Source organism: Camelus bactrianus, chromosome 1 (genome assembly GCF_048773025.1).
Source record: "Camelus bactrianus isolate YW-2024 breed Bactrian camel chromosome 1, ASM4877302v1, whole genome shotgun sequence".
Taxonomy (NCBI): Eukaryota; Metazoa; Chordata; class Mammalia; order Artiodactyla; family Camelidae; genus Camelus; species Camelus bactrianus.
This window is the reverse complement of record NC_133539.1, coordinates 67,156,693-67,171,187: the sequence shown is the minus strand read 5'-3', so window position 1 is coordinate 67,171,187 and position 14,495 is coordinate 67,156,693.

Here is a 14,495-nt window from a genome sequence, read left to right as displayed (position 1 = left end):
ATGGAAGCTTATTTCTCCTTATATAAAAAGTCAGGGCTGGTGGTCTTGTATATAGTCATTCAGGAACCTCGGCTTCTTCCATCTTGTGCCCCTACCAGTCTGTATGTTCTCAAAGTCCTCTCCTTTCAGCTGAAATAAGGAAAAAAGAGGGAGCATGGAATTATCTGTTGGAAGTTTATAGCCCAGCCTGGAAGTGATAAACATCACTTCTGCCCACTTTCCATTGGTCAGACTCATTCATTGGCCACACTAACGGCAAGGAAGGCTGAAAAATATGGTTTAGCTCTGTGGCCAGGAAGGGGATGTTTCTGTGGTCACTTTGATTTATCTCCTTTGATGCAGAGATATGTGGCTTAAAAATACTACACATTAAAAAAAAATTGACTAATATATTAGCTAGTCGACTCCATATTTCAGATTTACTCCTTTCTGATCATTATCCTTAGGTTACATATCAGAGACAGAATGAAGTTTTGGGCAAAAGTATGTACTGGGCTGGAATAAAGTAAGAAGTCATGCATATTATTTGGTGATCAAAACTAGGATTTTTAGATCTTGGTGAACTCTGCTTCCCAAGATTGGTCAAAATAGCTACATCAACATGTCCCATTAAACAATTCATGTTGCAACAGATAACTCCTACCTTCTCTTCTTATTTTTTTCTTTTCTTATTCTTTTAATATGTATTTATTGAACATGGTTATACACCACACATTGAACCTAGGAATCAGTGATAAGCAAAACCTTCATGGTTTCTGCCCCTGTGGAACTCATAGTCCCTATCTTCAGTATATGCAGTTCCTTTTTGACACCTTTTCAGGACTAATCATCCTAAAGAATTATTTGCATGATTCTTTCTCACTAAAATAAATAACACTTAAAGATGCAGTGTGCATAGTGGTTAAGAATAGACAGACTTGGATTTGGCTTCCAACTTCATCATTTACTAACAGAATAAACTTGCAAAAATTATTTTTATCTCAATTTTCTCAGCCTTAAAATAAGGATAATAATATCTAATTGATGGAGGTATTGTGATCAGTGATAAGAACAATAATTTTAAAATTATTAACAATAAATAAGTTAAGTTCTTTTTATGTCATTTAAGACTATTCCACCTAACTCCAAAAATTTTAATAGATTCATTTTCCAACACCCTGAGCTTTAAACATACTACATTATTTGCTCTTTCTGAAACATATTTTCTGAATTTATTTGTGGCTGTTTCATTTACTCTCTTTCTTTACTTCATATAATTTTCAATTTTTTTTAAGGCCCATTTTAGGCACTATCCACTTCATAGAGTTTTTCCAAGTATACTGGCTAGAATTAATTTATATGCCTCTTGTGTTTCAATAGCACCCATTCTTCACTGTTACCAAAACTCTTATCACATTATCATATCATTAATTGTATTATACTTACTATTTTTATATTTAACTATTTTTAAAAATAAAAATTACTTTCATCCCAATCATATAATTTTAGACAGACAATAGTTTAGGCGTTCTTTCTAGATAACTCAGTTGCTTCCTGAAAGTCTAAAGAACACGTTAAGCTCTTCAGACTTCCAGTCTGCCATTCTCACCCTGACTTCTCTTCAAAGTGACATGGATGTATGAATGAGAAAAAGTAGCTAAGTAGTCTCATGGCGATAAGAGTAATAACTCAATGTGGCATCTTCTATATTCTTGCTGATATTGTGTGTGAAGTCAGATGGTTTGTGCTGCTCCTTGGACTGTGATGATTGGAGTATGACTTGTCATGCTTTTCTTCTTTTTTTTTCAATGAGGAAACATGCTGGTGTCTGAGGGGAGAATCCTTCCTTGCCTCTTCCTGCTTCTGGTGGGGGCCATTCATCCTGGGGCTCTTTGGTTTGTGTCTGCATTGGTCCAATCTCTGCCTCTGTCATCACATGGTGTTCTCTCGGTATGAGGATACCACTCACAGTAAGTTAAGACCCACCCCAATGATTTCATCTTAACATGATTAAATTTGCAAAGACCCTTTTTCCAAATAAGGTTATATTTATGGGTCCTGGAGGTTAGGAACTCAATATATCCTTTTAGAGAGGACAAAATTCAACCCATAATGGTAATCATTATGAAATATACCCAGGACCTTCATACCAAAAGCCTATGATTCAGGAGAAGGGATTTTCCCAGGGCCTTAGTACAACGGAGGGAAGGGAGTTCCTCCCATTGCAGGGCCTTCCAGCCTTCTGCCTCACTTAAGAGAAAAAGTGATAAAACATGCTCAACAGGCGTTATGGCTTCAAGAGAACAGGTTGGAAATGTTGTTATCAGGAAAGGCAGTAGGGGACAGACGGGAAACAAACAAACAAACAAACTATACTACTGGAGAAATATTTGTGAAGGTTGCAGTCCCAAGACACACGTCTACAGAAAGACTAAGATTTTAATCAGAGGAGTAAGAAACAGTCTCCCTCCCATACACCTTATCACCACACCAATAGCCCTCTGGTATGATAACAGTGGATTACAGCTTAAAAACTGCAAGACACAGACTCTCTCTTAAGAGGAACACTTAAGGAGGCCCAGAGTCAAGAGAGGAGACAAAACAAGGACACGAAAGGAATCTGAATCTCCTGGCACTTACAGTTACTGCAAACATGAAACACAGCCCAACTCCTAACCAGATTAACACAAATCCTCCCACTAAAGGCCTGTTTATCTCAATGTCTATTACTCAATAAATGTATCCAGCTTTTAGAGCATGCCAAAAGGTAAGGAAAAACACAGTCTGGAGAGACAAATCATCCTCGGAACCATCCTCAGATAGAACGCAGGTGCTGAATTTACCACGTAAGAAATGACCCTGCTGGAGATCTCATCCTCAAAGATACCTTTCCCGTCCCGGGCAGCGAGGGACCTGGCACAAGTTCAACATGCATTTCTGATCGAGTTTCAGAAATCTCAGGTGATGGAACCATTTGTGACAATTACTAGGGAAGATTCATTTCTTCACATACCAAAGTGAACGGTGGTCACAGACGCTGTGATGTACTTCACTGTACCTTTGGTCACCTTTCTGAACTGAGGTGCTCATTCACTCCCCTGGGTGCCGAGAGTGTTAGCTGAGTCCTCTCAGCTCACACCTTCTCCTGGGACTGCTCCCTAGCTAAAGAGAGCTGTCTCACCCAAGATCCTCATTCCTCCTTCCTAGAAGAAGCCCTCACAGAATGACTGCTCAGAGTGGAAGGATACATGTGTAGCTCCCTCACTCTAATTGGGACACCTCTGAAGGGACAACCCAGCTCCAAAGCTTTCTTTCTGTAGGACTGCCTGAAGCCTTTGATGCGACTAGATTGCAATTCAACTCCCCTTCTGCCCAGTCCTGTTTTCTTTGCTCCCCTGGAGGTTTTCCTCCTAAAAGCACTCCCCAATTAGCTTTCTGCATAAATTGCCAAAAGAAAAGAAATCTCTATTTTTTTAAAAAACTGTATGTCAAACTCTACTTTGTGGGGAGCCTGAATTGTAAAAAAGGTCCCAACTTATTTGTGTACATTGTTCTTGCTTAGTTGGAAGCCTCCTATAAGGCACTAACATGCTTGAAGTCCTCCATCCTGCTCCATCACAATTCTAACCTCATCTAGTTACAGCTCTCCAGCTGTAACTCCAGCATACAGATCTTAATTTCTAGGTAAAATATCTGTTAAAGTTAAACATATACATATACTTCTAGGGATATACTCAATTGAAATGTCTCCACATATTTATAAAAGACACATAGTAGAAACTTTGTAGATGCACTATTTATAATTGTCAATTACTGAAAATACCTATTAACAATAGATGGGATAAATAAACTGTGGTGTAGTCCCACAGTGGAATACTATACATCAATGAGAAAGGATGGTCTAAAATTACAACCAGAATTACAGATGAATCTCACAATTAAGATTTGACTGAAAGAAGCCAGACACGAGAGAGCATAAGCATTATTTAATTTAAGGAGAGACAAGAGCAGAGAGTATTTATCTCTACTGTCAGGATGGTGGTTGTCTTTAGGGTAAGAGGAAAGTCACTAGACAGGAAGAGAAGACACACCAAGTAGTATGATATAAATAGTCTTCACAGTTAAGAAACAATAAAATAATTTATTCCCGGAGTATCTGACTAACAAAGGATTAAAAAGTTGTGGAAATAGAAGGGACCCCAGACATCATCTTCACTCTCCTTTTCTGGATGAGGCTGAGGCCAAGGGCGTGACTTTCCAGGGGCCCTGACTTGGGTTAAATTTCTAGTTCCCACACAATCACTGGGTGACCCTGGGCAAGTTACCCACCCTCTTTCTGCCTCAGTTCCTTGGTCTGAAATCTACTGTTAAAAATAACCACCTTAATGCATGGCTTTGAAGGTAGACGTTAAAAACCTGGGAGCATGTCTAACGTACCATCCAGCAACCAGCAGTTCCGAGATGAGTTACTCTTTCTTCCCTCAAGGTGATCTGAGGTGAGTGACTCAACTTCCAGCACCCTCGCTAGCGTGCTTCTCTAAAGAGGTACAAACAAGACATAAAGTGTTAGGTACACTGGGGGTGTGCGGGACATGCCACATCAGCCCTGTCCGCTTTCCAGGGAATCTGCCTTTAGAGTGTCTGTGTTTCATAACCCGTGGGTCTGGAGAGCCTCTGGCCCAGCAGGGAGGCAGGGGCTCTCCCTGGTGTTGACGGCACGGCCGTGAGAGTACACATGAGTCATCCTTTCTGGGAGGAAAGCAGATACAGCAGCCTGGAAAGCACACGTTAGGGGAGGCTGAGCAGGAGAAAGGAGCTTAGATGAGCAAAGACCACCATCCTGGGTGTGTGATGCAAAGCCTCGGGAATGTGTCCGAATCCAGCCCAGCGGCCGTCCTCATCATGCTCTGTAGTCCTGGGAGCCCTGGCAGCTGTTACCGTGGCTGATGCATGACACCCTGACCTTTGATGACACTGTCTTTCCTTCTTGTTTTCCACCCACTGCTGTCCCTGTTTTCCACGGACACACTGACGCACGTCTGTGGAGCTGCTCAGGGAGAAATCTCAGTCCTCACGGTACTTGTCCTAGGACTGCAAATTCCCACTTGTTCAGGAAATTGATGGGAACCCTCATTTCAGTAAAACACTGCCTGCTTCTCTGCAAGAGTCCTGCCCTGCACCAGTCATTCTCCTTATGTTTTTAAAGGAGGACCAGACTCTTCAAAGTGTATTTCCTACCTATGAGGAAGCTCCCGTATATTTTGTAAAGCATCTTCATATAGTGTACTTCATTTGCTCCTCAGGACAGCCCTTTGGTAGAGATGATCCAAACTGCTTTCTTCTCACTGCAGAATAAAGTGAGGTTCAGAGTGGTCTCCTGAATTGCCCAAGGTTACGCAGCAAAGTAAGTGGCTGTCAAAATCTGAACTTGAGTCTACTGAAAACCAGCCCATTGCCTGACACTGTGCTGGCTCACGAGTCCACAGATTCAACTCTACGGCTCCTACGGCTTAGCGGTCTGTTCTTTCCTGATGTTTGTGCCAGAAGGGCTACCAGCAAGAAGAGCTCTCTCCTGCCCTCACCATATTCCATGAGATTGAGGAAAGGGAGTGTGTGGGCCAAACGGACAACCCGAGTTCGTTTTGAGGGTCATCTCTAGGAAGCTGTATCTAACACCCTCAGCCTGGGACTGCACCTCTCCCTCCTTTATGTTCTCATAGCGCCCTGTGCCCACATTTGCACTGCAACTGAGTCATCTACTTCTGCATTTCTCTCTCTCCCTTATATATAAGATCCTTGAATTCAAGGACCATGTCTTATTCATCTCTTTATTTTCTGGCATGTGAACATGGTCAACACAAATGTTTGATTGAATGAATGACTGAATAGAGAATCATGTAGTCAACAGTATTGAGAGTCCAGAGGTATCTAAAAGGTAATGTGCCTTGACCCTCATTTTACTGAGGGGAACAGTGAAACTTAGAGGGTACAGAGGACATATTCAAGGTCAGAAAGTGTAAGACACAGGAACAGGGACCACTTCTCTAAAGGCTAGTCAGTGCTGCTCAACTCTGGATTTCAACCGTAACGCTCAAGTTCTTTCCTTTCGAATCACTCTGTTTGATTTTATTTGAAGAAAATAAAAAATACCCCAGGCTACATTGCTGGAGAAGTCTCCCCTTGCAGAAGCACCCCTGAGCCCCCCTCAGAACTGTTGACATGTCCTGGTTATCTAGCTCTGGGGTTCACCCTCTGCAGTCTCCCTGCCACGTTTGTGGGCTACTTGGCCCCTCCTCTTACTGGTTCCCCTAATCACGTTCATGTTCTTCTCCTATTCCCCAAGCACTGAGCGTGAGGCACAAAACATTTACCAAAGACATGCAGACAGCAGAAGGGAACTGCACAGCCAGAATGAGCAAACTGGGTGTTGGCTATTAGACAGCAATGTCCTGCGAGGACCTGCCCTTCAGAGCGGCCTCTGCCACATCCTTTCCCTGAGGATCAGGCCCTTGCCCCCAGTTCTGGTCTTTAGTCCTGCAGGAAGAAACCTAACATTAACTCTTCACATAGAAAGGAAAAACGTTTGAGAAGATGCATCTCAATTTCCATGATTCGTTAAGAAAAATCTGTCAAGACAGGTCTGAGGAATCTGCATCTGCATCCCTTCATCAATATCGGCTGCTCAAAGACCAAAAAGAGAATGTACTCACACATATAGCCAAAACTTTCCACGCAGTAAACCCTCCCAGAAAAGTGTGCCTCAAAGAAAAATTCTTACTTCTTTACTGAACCACAACAAGAAAATTCACAGTAGGCTTAGAATATCTATTTTGTTCCAATGTCCATCAGTCAAACATTTAGGTCCAGCGCCAGAGCACTGTTCTCAAAACGTGGAAGCTATCTGATCAGGTATAGTTAGCCGCTGGCAAATATTTGAGACTCTTGTATATTAACAACAATAATTAACATTTATTGAGTGGGTACTACATGCCAAGGTCTGTGCTTAGCACTTTACATGCATTTTCCTATTTAATCCTCCCAAAATCCTATGAAAAAAGGCACAATGATGCACTCTGGGTGTGGTTTAGGGCGCGGTTGGTTTGGTGCCCAAATCCTACCATTCATCAGTCCTCTTCTCCAGAGTTCTCAGCCAAAGAGCATATTCACCAAAGAATCAGCAGCCAAACAGGAAAGAAAGTGCTGATATTAATAATGTCTGGGAAAGCCCACAAAGGAAAACTCTTATGAAACAGAAATGGAGAACACAGCTGAGGCCTGAGGCTTAGGAGACGCAGACCCAGCGCCTACTCACCCAGCCTTCAGCTTGAGTAAAGACTAGAACAAAGGGCAGAGTGTGGTCAGCTTCCTGAACGGATGCCAGGAGTGGAAAAAGCGGTCATAAAATCTGAATTTAAGACATTGCTTTTCTGCCCAATGGCCCTCTTAGGTTCGGACCAGTCAGATTAGCAATCCCTGCTCCCTAAAACAAATCCAAGGAGGTCAGACAGAGGGCTGTGATATGGAGGAAGTAGGGTTGTCCCCACTATGGGTCAAGCAAGGCAAATCAGTGAGTTCAGAAAACACAGAGCCATCCACGTGTCCCCTTCCCCTATTTTACAGAGGAGGAAACTTCAACTTAGTCAGGTTAAATATCTTGTTCACTACCACAGGGCTAAAAAGTGGTTTTCAAAGTGGGTTCTTCGGCTCCAAATCCTTAACTTTTAACAGCTGCCTAATGATACCACCTGTTAATCACTGATTCTTGCCCTCTTCAAATATATAGGACCTAAACTCTTTCAAAGTTCTCCCCCACTATTTCTAGGAACCTTCAAGGACTAGCTCTCAGCTGTGTTTATGAACTTGGCTTGCCTTCCTCACATCGTCCCTGTCTCTGCTTTTATTTTCTTCCTCTAGCATCATTGCAGGTGTTACTCTTGGTGAAGCTGCTACCTTATTCTTTTTCATGGTCTCTGGAGACCTACGGGGTTTCCCTCTACTGGCACCTATACACTGCAAGTTTCAAGGGGCCCAAGAGGTCAGGAGTCCTCTTGTACTAAGTTCATTTTGGTTTCTCTGTAAAGGTAGAGACAATTTCCTCCTTACTATGTCTTTGACATGGACTCTGAGGAAGTGCCGCCATGTTTCCAAGAGTTTTGGAGCAATCTGTCCCTTGAGTTTCTGAATACTGAGTCAGACAGTGCTTATGAGACAGGTCAGGATGAACAAGACCACGGCAGTGTGCCACTCAGCCACCCCTTTCCCTTTTTGTGTCTGATATTTTGAATGAATGACCTTGTAGTTTATTTCAGGTGCCCACCCCTAAGATTTCAAGATTTTATAGGACATGTCTTAATCCCAAGAAGAGACCCCATTTAACTCAACTGGGAAGGCTTATTAAGAATTAGAACTAATTCCACTAATCTTTAGAGGGAGCTGCATGCCTCTCATTATTAATGTGCAAGAAAGAGGAAACTAAATGTAAAAGGACCATGTTGTTACTGGCCCCTCAAGTGCTACCAACTCTTCTACACATCGTGCCTTGGGAGCATGCCTAGGCGGCCGTGGGCAACAGCAGTCCTCTCGGATAGTTGCTGAGGACAGGAAGTCTGCCCTGCCACAGTCTCCCCTACTGCTCATTCACTCTCTTCTCTATCCCCTCGCTCTGTCCTCTGTCCTTATAATGCCAGCTTGCTCAGGGTGACTCTCTGGATGGAGATACCATTCCCCCAAACACACAATCAATTCTCACCTATGTGGTCACCCACCCTTCTGAATTAGAGACTTCCTCTATGATTGTTAGCTTCGTGGGATGGACTCAACCCCTCACAGCCCTAAAACAAGGGACGGGTTATTATCTACTCCTGGTGTTTGAATGTTCACATTTTTGACTGTTTGCTGCTCTTAAACAAAAATAGAAAACAAAATTTAACAACCTGGATTTTTGGCATATCAAACCAGCATGACTTAGAAAAGAAAAGTGTTATTTAATAAGTTTGTTCAATCCTCTTTTGTTAAGCACCTTCTCTATGGAAGCTCTCGCCATGTAATGGCAGTAGTGATCTGGATAAGACCCAGGACTTCAAAGAGTACTTACGGAGAAATAGACATGTATTGAATTCTGTTCAGAATCATTCATATGGATACTTAATATGTATCAATAACATAAATGGGTAATTTGAAGGCAGTATGATGTAAGGGCTATTCAAAGATAAAAGAAGTGGCTATTCCAGCTGAGGCGATCATGAAGGATCCGAGAAATTTGCATTACATTTTGATACATGACGAGTGGAGAATAGTGTTATTTTTAAAAGCAGTATTCTTCTTGCAAGGACTCCAGTCTTTACTTGTGGAGAACTGAATGTGGTGTTCAGTTTTTTTAATCTTTTAGATTTAAAAAAAAAAGTGTTATAAGCATAGATACACACTAAGGGGATAGAAACAGAGAGCTCAGTTATTGATGCCAAAATTTTCAAACTCAATCTCATAAGCAGTGTAAGAATGTTCGAAGTGTTCCAATGAGGGGAACCCTGTGATTAGAAAGTGATTTTTAACAGAGTCTATTGGCAGTGTGGAGAATAAAATGGGAGACGGACAAGGAAAGAGTCAAGGAGAGCAGTTGGAATCCTCTCTGAACAGCCTAGAGCTCATATGGACATGAGCAGAAAGAAAAAAAAAATGTTTGTGGGGTAAGCCTTTGTAACAAATAACATCTACTTCTTGTTTTCTTCTTATAAAATCAATTTTATCTTATTGCAAAAAGTTGGAAAAATACTGAAGAAAATAAAGTTAATCCACAACTTCTCAATCAGGAACATGGTAGTTTATACTTTTGTCTACTTACTTCTAATCTTTTTGTCTGTGTAATTAAATTTTCCAGGGTTAAGATCATAACATACATTTAATAGTGTTTTTTAACTTAATATTATAAGCATTTTCCATACATGTTTATTATTGTCTTAATCATCTTTTAGAAAAAATGATAGAAAATTGAATAGAAAAATAATCTTAAGTGATTATAACTGTTAATCATGTTTAAACATTTTGAAAAATATAAAGGCACAAGGAAGAAAATAAAATTCAACTATAAAACCACTATTTAGAAATAAGCAACAATGAGTGTCATTGAAGTACATTTTAAGCATAAAAATACATTAAAAATTGGGATAATACTGTGTAAAATGGTTTCAAACTTTTTTTTGCTTGGGATAAAAAGCATTTAGAACTGTTCCAAGTGTTGTATAATATTACATCATGGAGATATATCATGATTTATTTATTCATACCTGACAATAACTATAATAATTTATTCATTGATTCAGAGCCAAAATAACACTCAGAGGCACACTATTTCTTAATGCTTTCATTACAAATCAAGAAAGTAAGCAAGTACAAAAGATAATAAGTTACAAAGACACCAAGAAAATGAATGTGAAAAAAATAGTAGGAAGGATTAAATAGAAGCAAAAGCAAATACCACTGGATGGGGAAACAAAAAAACAATAGACGATAAATTAACAGAGCTGGAGCACTGCTCTTTGAGACTAACAACTTTTGGCCCTTCAGTGACAACTGTCTCAGGGGAAACTACTTAGTCAGGCCTAATTCCTGGCTTTCCTTACTCCTCTCCATATGAGTGACTTAAAAAAAATAATCTATAAACATGCAATTCATTTGATGGAGATTAAATGTGTTGAGCTTTTGGAAAATTGGGATGTTGTTATTTCAACTTAAAATATTTTAGCCTAAATTAAAACATATCTTGGGAAAGTCAGATCTCACATATATGAAGGTTATATCTCAAAATCCCAAGGATGCATTCCAGAGTTATGGGCCCTTGCACAAGTTGGACATCTGGGGAAAGATCTTAAACTTTCTTCTTCGATTATTTCTGTGAGGAGCACACTATACAGATGAGTAGTCTTGACTCACAGAGGTAGCAGCTGAAGGAGTAGCTTAATCAAGGCATTGTAACGTGAGTTCAATGTCAAACTCCTGCTTTCATTTTGTTTCTCCATCACTTACTGCCCCATAGTCTTGGGTGAGCTGATCTCTCCGCAACTGTTTCTTCAACTGTAACTTGAAGCACTGAGGATGCTCTGCTTTCAAAAGACTGAGAGAAAGGACGGGAAAGTACCATTTTGAAAAACATTTACCAGCAATGATTTTAATGATTTTACTACACACGAGATTTACCTATTCTTCATAGCCTTTTTTAAAAAAAAAATCTTTACAAGGCTAGCTTGCTGAATTTATAAAATTAGATTTGGACAAGACACCAAGAACCAGCACAGCAGAAAAGCACATTTGGAATCTTGAAGGGGGTCGATTTATACCTGTGATTTCTTGCCTCTTCATGTTTGCAGCTTCAAATTTCTCTATAACTTGACTCAGATCTTCTTTATTGAGGTTACACTTTGAGATCAGAAAGTTTTCCATGAGGAAAAGGCAGTCATACCTAAATCTTTCTTATGTTTAACTGTAAGAAACCCATTTACTCATTGTCATTCGTTCAGTAAACCTAAAAATGTGCTTGATTATCCACTTCATTAATATTCTGCAAGATAAAAAATAAACAAGCCATGGTTCCTGCTCTTGGGACTTTCAAAACTTAGAGCAAGGAACTTAATACAAAGCACAGAAAAAAATAGATATGGCTATTCAGAGAATATTTTCATCTGAGCTGAAGCTGGGATGCTTCTTCGGGAAAGTGGTAATTGACCTGTACCTTGAAGAGCGTAGGATTGTCAAGAGTTTTATGGGATGCGGGAGAGTATTCCACCTTGAAGTGGGGTAGAGCTTGAAAGCCTGATTCCAGTATTTTAGATGATGACGGTGTTTAGGATTTATGTGAAAATTGGTAGCATGGTCCAGCCTGCGTTTTGGGAATATTATTTTGGCCCCTAAGTGAGAGATAAGGGGCAGGAAGGTGATGGGGCATAAATCCCTCCCTGCTAGGGCAGAGACGGGAGGGCCTGGAGAGGAGCGACGTTGTGAAGGGGTCACTGAGAGGCTTGTGAGTCCCTGTGTTTTACAAACACTACCAGCAGAAAGCTTTCTCTTTCATTAATGCCTTCTCAGAGATGTAAAACTCAGTTTGCTGGCATTGATTCGCCTTTATTTACCTTCCTTAAAACGCTAGCCGTGCTGCACGGATGGTATCTTCTTGGCATGTTAGATCGCTGGGCCATTTTCTTCCCTCAGTGGGTAAATAGGCACGTCTGACTAAATTTGGAAAGTCTTGTTGCCTGAAATGCAGTAATGCGTTCCACAAAAGCCTGAGAGGGGGCCATGTGCTCGTATCTTTGTCATTGTCGTTGCTGTTGTGATAAACTCACAGTGTGGCACTCGCTCTGGAATTCACCCAGCCCTCTGCCTAGCTGTGAGCTCATGCGAGAACACATCAGCACCTAGCCCCACAGAAAGATTGGAAGTTTATTTTGCTCCAAGATTGGAAGCCAACTAATGTTTGAGCAATTCAGACAAAATGGCTATTTTTAACCACAGTACCAGTAGAAGCATTTTTTTTTTCTTTCTGTAAGTCATTTACAGGGAAACGGTGGCAGCTTATTTTAGGAGTAATCAGTTTTATCACAAGTAGTATAACATTCCTGAGTACAAATTCATTATTTCCCAAGTTTGAGCCTTGCTCTTTGCTAAATTTTCTTTGTGTGCCAACCCCTAGCTAGTTCTGTGTAGTGTTCAGTGATTGACTTTGCCATATTTCTATCTGCTCTGAATTAAGAAATGAGCATGATAAAAATAAAATAGGCATATGTAATTCATTTATGTATGTATTTACCTATTCCAGAAGACCTTTAATGATTGCCTACTGAGTTTCAGGCATCATAATAAATGCCAGGGTGGACTTAACATGGATGGCCCTTGCCCTCCAGAGCTAACATTTTCCTAGGCGTCTAAGGCAGGCCCACCGATGTCTCCACTATAACTCCTAATGTTATGTGGGTCTATGGGCAAAATTTATCATGAGTGGTATAACGTTCCAGAAACTGGAGCACAGAGGAGAGAATATTTATTCCATTAGAGACATGAAAAAAAATATTCACAGAGAATGTGCCATTTTAGATGGGCCTAAGAAATGGGCTGATTTGAACAAGTAGAAATGGAAAGAAGATTCCAGAATGAAGAAAGAGTATGAAGAAATCAAAGTGCAAGGTTTCTTTAGGAAGGCAGCATGGGCAAGCAGGAAGAACAGGGAGATACAGACTTGTGTCTGAGCCCTGCTCACTCCTCTGGTAACTGAGGATCCTTAAGCAAGTTACCCAACCTCTCTTGAAAACTGAGCTAATATTCAGTAAATGTAGTCTGATGTTACTCCAGAGGGACATGTTTCCTTGAGTAGAGTACAGGGCGTCTGGATGAGACTGGAGATGGGGCTGAGGCTGGAAACACTGGTTGGGACGAAATCATGTGAAAGTAAAGCTGAGTAGTTTAGATCTCATTCTGAAGGCAATCAGCAGCCATCTCCTTTTGAAGCAGGTCTTGGCCAAGGTCAGATTTTTGTTCTACAGAGATCAAGCTGAGGCAGGGAGGAGAATTGATTGAGAGAGACAGAAGCCAGGCTTAGTCTGGAAGGCTATTGAAGTGATCCGGGTCAGAGAGGCTGAGATTTAAACTCTGCACTGGCCAAGGGCTATAAGGAAGGAAAGGATCCACAAAAAACTGTAATGCACATGCAGAGACCGAATTGACAAGGTTTAGAGACTACTGAACGTGGAAGTGAAAAATCCCAAATTATCTCTCAGTGAAACTCTAGGAAACACGGGCAACTTTTAATTTTCTACAGTAGCACCAATATATCTACTTACTTGTCCAGCTGCTTGGAATTGGAAGAAGCTAAAGCCACACTGAGAGGAACGTGGTTATTTTCCACTGCTAAATCATTCCTAAGCACGTGGGAGGGTAGACGGAATTCAACTGCACCATCTCCTAAACCTTTTGGTGTTTATTGACCCATCCTTGGCTTCTTGGAAGATGAAGTTGAATCATCTAGTAAATTCCCCTCTCATTTTACAGCTCAAGAAACTGAACTCAGAAATAAGAACTGACCTATCTGAGTATCAGAGCATCCAAAGCACCAGAGCCAAAACTCAAACTCAGGTTTTTCATTCTTGGCCCTTCAGACTTTTCTTTTTACTTCCTTGATATGGTAAACTGCTGAGAATGCAGGCAGACATCTCTAACAGTTCAGGAGTGAGAATTAATTTATTCCACCTCCAACTACCCAGAGAAGTAAGTTGTTTAGCTTTCTTTTTGAGGCTGAAATGCCTGTTGAAGGTCAATCAAATGGAGCTAAAACATCCTGTAGTTTATATGTAAATTAATAGTAAAAGTTAGTTTATTTATGAAATAATGCAAACCTACAGGGGCACATTGCTGAGTCAAGTCAGGCAAAATGGCTTTTAGAATTTTTAGTTTTGATTACAAATTCATGGGGACTTTTTTTTTTTTTTTTTTTTTTTTACAAAATGATGAACTACAGGTTCCAGTTAGAATTA